Genomic DNA, 9,376 nt, shown 5'->3' on the forward strand with positions numbered 1-9,376 from the left:
AAGCACTAGAGGATGACCTCCAATCAGTAGTGGAATGGGGACAAAAATGGATGGTCACGTTCAATGCCGCCAAGACAAAACTGGTTTCATTCAATAAGTACAAGAAACCTTCTCTACCACCTATAGCAATGGCCAACGACTCTTTATCTGAGAGTACGTCTCTCAAGCTCCTTGGCCTAACGTTCACAGGAAACATGAGTTGGAACACTTACATCGAGAGCATTGCCAGGGCCGTTGCGAGGAAGGTGGGCTCTCTCTACCGTGCTAGAAAACTTCTAACACCCGAAAGTATCCTGTACCTCTATAAGGCCACTATTCGCCCATGTATGGAGTATTGCTGTCATATTTGGGCTGGTGCATCGGTTACAGTCTCTCGCTCCTTGACAGGGTTCAAAAGAGAGTCGCAAATCTGATAGGCCCTAAACTGGCATCTAAGCTTCAGCCTCTGTCCCATCGTCGAAACGTTGCATCCCTCTGCCTGTTTTACAAGTATTATAATGGTGAATGCTCTGAAGAACTGCAAGCACTTGTGCCCCCACGACATGAACACCCTCGACAGACCCGACAAGCTGCAAAATCCCACTCCCACACTGTAGAGATCCCTAGATGTAAAAGATCTTTCTACTCCAGTAGTTTCTTCCCCAGAACTGCTAGACTTTGGAATTCCATTCCAGGTCACTGCTTCCCCAACTGTACTGACATGCATAAGTTCAAGTGCAACGTGAACCAACATCTCGCTGCCCTAATCCCTACATAGTACCCCAGCAGATGTTTCCCCTGATAGTAGCCCCCTACACCAAAGTGGCAATGTGCCTTGTTTGGGGTGAAAATGTAATAAAAAAAGATATATATATATTGAGGATGAAATGTAAGTGTGTTATGTATGGAGTATTGCTGTCACATTTGGGCTGGTGCATCTGCTGCTTGTCTCTCACTCCTGGACAGGGTTCAAAAGAGAGTCGCCAACCTGATAGGTCCTGAACTGTCATCTAAGCTTCAGCCTCTGTCCCATCGACGAAATGTTGCATCTCTCTGCCTGTTCTACAAGTACTTTAATGGTGAATGCTCTGACGAACTGCAATCACTTGTACCTCCTCGATGTGACTCCACTCGACAAATCCGACAAGTCCCACCTCTTTACAGTAGAGATCCCTAGGTGTAAGAAAGCCTTTTACTCCAATAGTTTCTTCCCCAGAACTGCAAGTCTTTGGAACTCCCTTCCGGGATACTGCTTTCCCAACTGTACTGATATGCAGAAGTTCAAGTGTAATGTGAACAAACATCTTTCTACTCATCTCCCTTCATAATGCCCCCGCAAATTGTTCCCGATAGTAGCCCCCTACTTCAAAGTGGCACTTGCCTTGTTTGGGGTGAAGATTGAACAAAAAAAAAAATGTGGGCAAATCCCAAGAGTGATAGAAGCTTTCTATCATGTCTGAAATGTTTAACGAGCGAGATCGGAAATATGCTGCTGTACAACTCATGCTTTCTACCAATCCAAGTTATGACAGCAGGACCATTGCTAGTACTCTCAAAATGCAAACCTGGATGGTTCACCACTCGAGGGCACAGCTCCACGCATTGGACGACCCAGTTATTGTCCTTGGTGTGGTTTCAAGTGAGGGCCACATCATGCCACCTCACATCTTCGAAGTCAGCTTGAAAGTCAACACCACTGTGTATATGGATGTGCTGAAGAGTGTGGTGATCCCCTGGTGCAATTAGGTCACCGCTGGCAGATCCTGGGTGTGGTAGCAGGACGGCATTGGCTCACAAGTCCAAAGAGACACAGGCTTGGCTTCAGAAGGAGTAGTACGGCTTTGTACGATTCTCTCACTTCCCCCCACCCCCCTGAACTACTTTATTTAATCATACATCAAGAACATCACCACTAAAGCCAGCCTAATCACCGCCATTATTTGACTATTCGCTAAGCTTCCGCTTGCGCTTATGGAAAAGGTATGCTCCCAGTTCCGGACCTGTATCAAAGCAGTGATTGGAGCTGAAGGCGGTTACATTGTATAGATGACAGCTCTACTACATAATCAAGTTACCTGGATTGATTTTTGTTCAATAAAAGTTTAAAAATAAAGCTGTAGTGTTGTTTTCTTTAGGACAGCAACTTTATCGTTCCACCCTGTAGACGAATATGCTTTCCAGCTAACATAGTAAACAAAAGAAAATTTAGTCAATAAATTACAGAACCATCTTAACAGATTCAGGAAGTCGAATTTCCTTGTTGTGCAGTGATATGGGTAAAACAAGTATAAATGTAACTGATTGATGAGCTCATCATTTACAAACGAATATTAAAAGGCATATCTTACTTTCCGTTACTTTCCGTTATTTTCTAAAGCTCGCAAGTTTTAACATGAAAGTGTTAAATAAAACCTTTTTAAGCCAATTGAAATCTTTCCAAACCTCAAAAAGTATCACCTATGCGTGAATGTAGTAAATTACTGCGAAGTTGGAAACAGTAAAGAGATGAGACAAACAGCCAAAACTAGAGAGATTCTCCAAACAAAAAAGAACACAAGACTGTCCACAGAAGAGGTGACCACTTCAGCTTTTCTTTGGACCCTTTTGTGTTGTTTCTTTTTTTTTTTGTCTTCTGTTGTTATCAAAGATTTTGGTATCTTCATATATTGTTATACTCCAACTCTCTTTGTTGTTTGTGCCAATATTGTCACCTTAAGGGTAGATTTGAATTAATCTTTAAAGCAGCGTTTTTAGTGAATTTTTTTTATTATTCCAGTGGTTCTCAGACATTCGGGCAAAGTATCTGACCCAGTGTAGGTGTCTTATTATTGTGACTTCTATGCCTTGGCGTTCATAAATAAGTCTTGCCACTTTATGCGCAAGATATCGTGCAGCTTTGTTTGGTGAAAATTATATTATAACTGCTTTGTAGGTCATAAGCTGGGTAGATTGCATCAGCCCTTAATTGCTGAATACTCTTTTATATATATGATGATTCTTTCTCAGCCATATTATTTGTTGATAGGACGCGGTTGAGAAAAGTAAACAGCTTCACATTTTTCTAGTTCTAGTCTCCTTATTGTTTTCTCAGGAATGGTTTGGCGTCCACTTTAGTCTTTGCTATATTGCATATAAACTCTTATATTTATATGTATATATATATATATATATATATATATATATATGTTTATATATATATATATGTTTATATATATATATATGTTTTTATATATATATATATGTTTTTATATATATATATATATATATATATATATATATGTTTTTATATATATATATGTTTTTATATATATATATGTTTTTATATATATATATATATATATATATATATATATATATGACGTTCCTGAATTTTTGAGATGAGGATTGGTTATTTGTATTATTATTCATCGGAGTGTGATTTTCACAACGTTTTAGTCGATATAACCTCCGACCTTCTTCAGACTTGTCAAACGTGAACGGAATTTCGAGTGGAACCCTTTATTTACTTCACAGGGGTAGTGTGCTCTTGTTCCATCAGCCTAAATAATTCGCAAAACACTGAGGATTGAACCTTCAACCTTCAGGAAAATATCACATTTACAATTGATTTTACCCAGTACCATAACCACTACGCCACGGGTCCTTGCAAACAATTCTAGTACGAATTTTAAAAGCCTTAAACCTACTATTTTATTTCTAGTTGTAAATATCACCATTTATTACTAATTATTACTATATATTGATGTATATCTATCTCTATACTTATTACTTGTATATATTAATGTTTTACTTATCACTTGTATATATTAATGTTTTTACTTATTACTTGTATATATTAATGTTTTTACTTCAACAAGATACACCTAAAGAAAGTCGGAGGTTATATCGACCAAAATGTTGTGAAAATCACACTTTATATATATATATATATATATATATATATATATATATATATATATATATATATATATCCGTTCATTTTCTTCATTAAAACAATAACCTTTTAGTCAATTCATATCTAATATGGGGGTGGTTTTTGGCTATAACACAAAGGCGCTCCAAAGACGGCCTCTATCAAAGCCAGGGACCATGCTACAGATATCAACAATCCTTTGCTGATTCCAGGAAGGATTTAAATGATTTTTATCTTTAGTTTTCATTGCATGATATTTTCGGTGTGATATTCAAGTTTAATGACAATCTTTGCTTATTATTTGGATTAAAAAAAAAAATTAGTAAGGTACCTTTAAAATGAATATTTTTGTACAAAATTGAACTTCGTTTGCATTGAAAATAGTTTCACGCTATTCCCCTTAAAAGTCTGATGAGAATTCATAAATGGGATATTTACTTTGTAGAATTCTAAACTATACTACTTTTTGTAAAACATAATCGATACCTCAGCCAACGTCATGAAGTTATGTGTACATGGTTATAGATTTTTATATACACGATTCAATCCTAAACTAATTAACCGATCATTATAAATTTTGGAATACAGTTGCCCGGCATAATGTGTGTCATATTTTGTTAGATTGAATTTTATGCAAACGGAACAGAAAGATGATGTAAGCCCTTCGTGAAAGTTTAGAAATCTCCAACTTTTTTTGAAATTTTTAACAATAGGTATTATAAGTATTAGACACCAATTAATAAATATTCCCCAAATTTCAGTTTTTTAAAAATTATTTTAAAGGATTTATAGAAGACACAAGCTCTCATTTGAAAATCAAAATATTTCAGATTTAAAATGAATTTGATCCGTAATTATTAGACATTAACTAAGCAAGATTCCTTGAATTTTAATTTCTTCTTAAGAAATTTTCTAGAATCCAAATTATATAATGGATTTTGATCAAAATGAGAATAAGGATTCTACACATACGGTTTAGTAGCATTATATCTTCATTTTACTCTTCGTATAATCGTCACAAAAGAATTAATTTTACCCATCCTATGACGGGTATTCTTCTAATTCGTGATAACTGCAAACATAAAGCTTTAAAAATGACATTTTTTTTGTTTTTGTACATTAGGTATCCCAAAAACAATGTGAAAAACGGAGCACACGTTCCCGTGACATCAGACTTGTGTTAACTATACGAACTATGGAAAAGCAGAAGTGACTTAATGATTTTTTAAAACCTTTATTTATCTTATCTTCTTCAAACTGCAATTAATAATTAATCTTTGTTATAATTTTGTTAAAGATTACACAGTTTAATGATTAATAATATTATCAACATTTGTATATTAAATATGAAATACGGTTTTATTGAATGTTCTTTTGGTTACCTACGGGCTTCCATATTTTGTTTGGTAAAAAGAGACGAACAAAATATGTGGGTGGGGGAGGCTACAAAATGCTTAATATTTGTGCAATAATATTTTCAAATCGGTTTTAATCTGGCGATAAAATAGCTGACAAAAAAAAACTTAATATTAAAAAAAAAATTAAACACAATTAATTAAAAATCTATATTGTAACGGAACATTTTGAAATAATGGAATTTTAATTGTTTTAATCTTTTAAAAATGAATTAATGTTTACGAAGTTTCTTTTTCTTGGCAATTCAACTGGTTATAGTATATATTAATTCGAAAAAACGCTATTAAAAAAACATAATAATATTAAATTTATATACTTTTTTTAATTGCAACTTCAAGGTAAATTTTTGTTTAATACGTGTATTTAAAATTTAAAAAAATATTTGTTTTTACTTATTTGAACTCAACTCTTATGTTTTATAATAAATAGAAATTTCGATAGATTCAAATATATTTTGTTCGAATTTCGAAAAAATAAATATGGGGGGGGGAACACGCACTAAAAAATATTTCCCTTCATATATTTTACAGAAACTGCATTTTATATGTAATTTCATTCTAAAATGGATAAAGGTCGAACATTTCACGAAAATCTTACCATTAGTTGATTTTTGCTAGATTTATTAAACACGGGTATGTTTTCACGTTTGTAATGTCTACTACATGGGAACGTTATTTTAAAGCGCCAATTATGTTAACACGATTTTCGTCTCGCAATTTCATTATTTTTGTTTGATGAAAAATTTTTAAAAAGTCATTACTGGTTTATTTTGCCCTTCTTTTAAATGGTACAAAAGTTATACTGATAATATTAATTTATAATAAAGTTACATCGTGTTACATATAGGGTGGGGTAATTCTGTGGTGAATTTTGGCAGTCCCTATTGTACATAGTCTACATGCGAAAAGCATTTCAAAGAATGCACATATTAAAGACAATAGTAGAAACCCTTTATTGTTTTGACTTTAAAATGTCTGTCTTAATTATTATTATTATTATTATTATTATTATTATTATTATTATTATTATTATTATTATTATTGTTGTTGTTGTTGTTGTTGTTGTTGTTGTTGTTGTTGTTGTTGTTGTTATTATTGTTGTTATTATTATTATTATTATTATTATTATTGTTGTTGTTGTTGTTGTTGTTGTTGTTGTTGTTGTTGTTATTATTGGCTCACATGGAGCTTTCACACAAGTCAACAAACGATTGGTTTGGAGACCTGTGGTGTTCTCTGGAAGCTGAGTGACAACAAGTCTCCCCAGACGTCCAGCTCTCTCCACCTCCTTCGATAGCATTTGCAAATAAATCTGCGTCATCGCAATAGCCTCATACCATTGATTTTTCGCTGGTAGGGCCATTGGTTTGTACTGGAATTTGAGTGGCACTAAGCCTCCCCACGATCCCAGTTCTCTTCGCGCTTGTCCAGCGGAGGTCTGGCCAGCGCTATCTCCTTGGTCTTTCCATCCTCCTTAACCCTTCTCGGCTCTTTGGTATCACTTTTCTATTGGGGGTGGGTGGGGTTATAATAATAATAATAATAATAATAATAATAAAAATACGATTTGCACGTCTCATTTCAATCTCCATGTATTTTTGTGCTTAATTTGATGATTTGTAAAAATTAAAATCATAGAAATGTAAAGATAGGTCATTAAATGACCTTGAAATGTTCGAGTCAAATAATTTGGTAAAAATTCTGTGCAGATGCGTGTATGTAATCCTGGGTCAGGTTTCTCAGACGGCTTATTGTTGTTGTTTTCTTTTTCTTCTTCACCCTCCTCCTCCTCCTCCTCCTCCTCCTCCTTCGCTGATAAAAAAACGGTGTTTATTTCCTATTGGCTATTCCACTGTCAGCCACCTGCATGTAATCACTGTCTTATGTCACCTAATATAAGTCCCCAAATGATCACCCCTGCAGCGATGGCATCGAGAAAGGATGGATGGAGATCGTAACACCCGCCGGCGACTTGTAATCATTCACTGGTTAAAAGAAATATTTCTTATTTTCGTCGGGCAGGCTGATAATAATTGCGCCAAATAAAACTCGGGATTTTATGACTGTGAAAAATAGACTTTATTGCAGCTGACAAAGCAAAACAAACGGAGAACAGGTGGCCATCGTTCCGTTCCTGGCGGTTTTCAATACTTTTAGACATAACTTTACATCCCTCAAATTCAATGGCTATGTTTTACTGCAGAAACAAACCGAAACATCATAAAAAAGAACAAATATATAACAAATAAATGTTACCAAAGGCAAGATAAGTTACTCTTCTACCAACCTGGCTAAGATTTTAGTGTTTTAACTCACTTTAAAACGTTTTGTAAGTTGCTAAATTAGAAGTTTTGCCGAGTTGCTAAATTAGAACGAGAACAAGATAGTTGACATGAGATGGCACTCTTTAGAGTCTCAATAATCACTCAAAACTCGAAAATGAAACAAAATGCTGATAAATATCCACCCAATAAATGTCACCGTGACAGTTTAAAATAGGTTTAAATCCCAAAAACTTATCCAGGTAAGTAGCAGAGTAACTAATCTTGCCTTTGGTAACGTTTATTTGTTATATGTTTGTTTATGCACCACTTTTTCGGTTTGTTGTTTATACTAAAACTTCCCAATTCAACCATGAATTATTTGCATCTCTGACGAACCCATCGTTTTAGTAGAAATGGCATTTTTGTGGCCTATTCAAAGGCAGCTCCCTATAAAAATACAATTTTTAGATTAAAACGATTTTTTTTTAATTTATGAAGGATAACACATTAATAAAAGAAAGGAATTGCAAAGTTTTTGCATACAAAATGATTCCATTTTTAATGAAAACGAAAGACGAAAAGTTCTTGAAAAACGAAAGTTCAAAATGTTTGAGAACGTTCAAAGATAAAAAAAGTGTTTTGTATAGGTTTGTATTAATTATGTACGACAAATTAAGGCACGACAACGGCACGAAAAATGTCGTACAGTTCTTTATTTATATGATAGGCACGTCATTCAAGCAACCCGTGATTCTTATGTCAACAACAACAAGAAGCAACTGATTTTAATTTAGACGGACTGGCATGCTGTTTTTTTGGTTAAAGATCTTTCTATAAATTTTTTTTTTTTAACGTTAAGGTAATTTGCTTGAATCATTGTTTAATATGTATATAAAAAGAAATTTAAATTTATAGGAGGCAATACGATGCAGAGATGTAGCGGATAAATACAAACTGAAGCAACTTAATACATGCGAACAATGGTCTGACGAAGAAAAAATCACTCTGTTGGTACCAAAGTTGGGAACAGAAGAAAATACTAAATTGTGAGAAATTATACGACTTGAATCGTGTAATTTCATTGGTTGATTGGTTTAACACATTTTTTTTTAATTACAGCCTCTCTCATTGGTTGATTTGAATGTTAACCTGCAAGCGCGGGCATGTTTCAACTGAAAACTTTAGTCCCAGAAAGAATTTCAAGCAGGACGGACTCCTATTAATTTTCTTATTAATTTAAAGGCCCTTTGGCGTCCAATATTGTCAAGATACCTTTGAGACAATTTAACCTACTTCTTAGTTAGGTGCTCTCTTCTAGACGTTATATCGTCTTTCTAATCAGCAAAGAATGTTGATTTTGAGTTTTATCACTTTGCCGAAATTATCCGATTTTTTGAATTCGAACATTGTTTAAAATGAACCAGAAGCCAAGAACTAATAATAATCTTCACTGAAGACTTTTCTCTATCACTTCACCATGAAGTCTTAACTACCAGACTCAGCAGAAGCAGCAAAATTACCCAACATAATTTTGCAATCGAGAAGATGAAACGACCTGTTATTAATCACCAGGTAAGTGCGTTTTTCGATGTCGCGTTGAATTTTCCGCTCTACTAGAGTTTGTGGGAATTGAAAACTCCCAGGCTAACTCGATTGTCGCCCTTTAACTCAGAAGAGCGACCTAGCTATGTCACTTCCTGTTCCCCATATTTATTCCTCTTTTGCGCTGGACTTTCAAGCAGACAAGATGTGACAAACACCGCTCCGGGTGGCATGAGCCACCACAGCGCCCTGACTAGCCAGTC

The sequence above is a fragment of the Euprymna scolopes genome, chromosome 11 (genome assembly GCF_053919585.1).
Source record: "Euprymna scolopes isolate OS-2025 chromosome 11, ASM5391958v1, whole genome shotgun sequence".
Classification (NCBI taxonomy): domain Eukaryota; kingdom Metazoa; phylum Mollusca; class Cephalopoda; order Sepiida; family Sepiolidae; genus Euprymna; species Euprymna scolopes.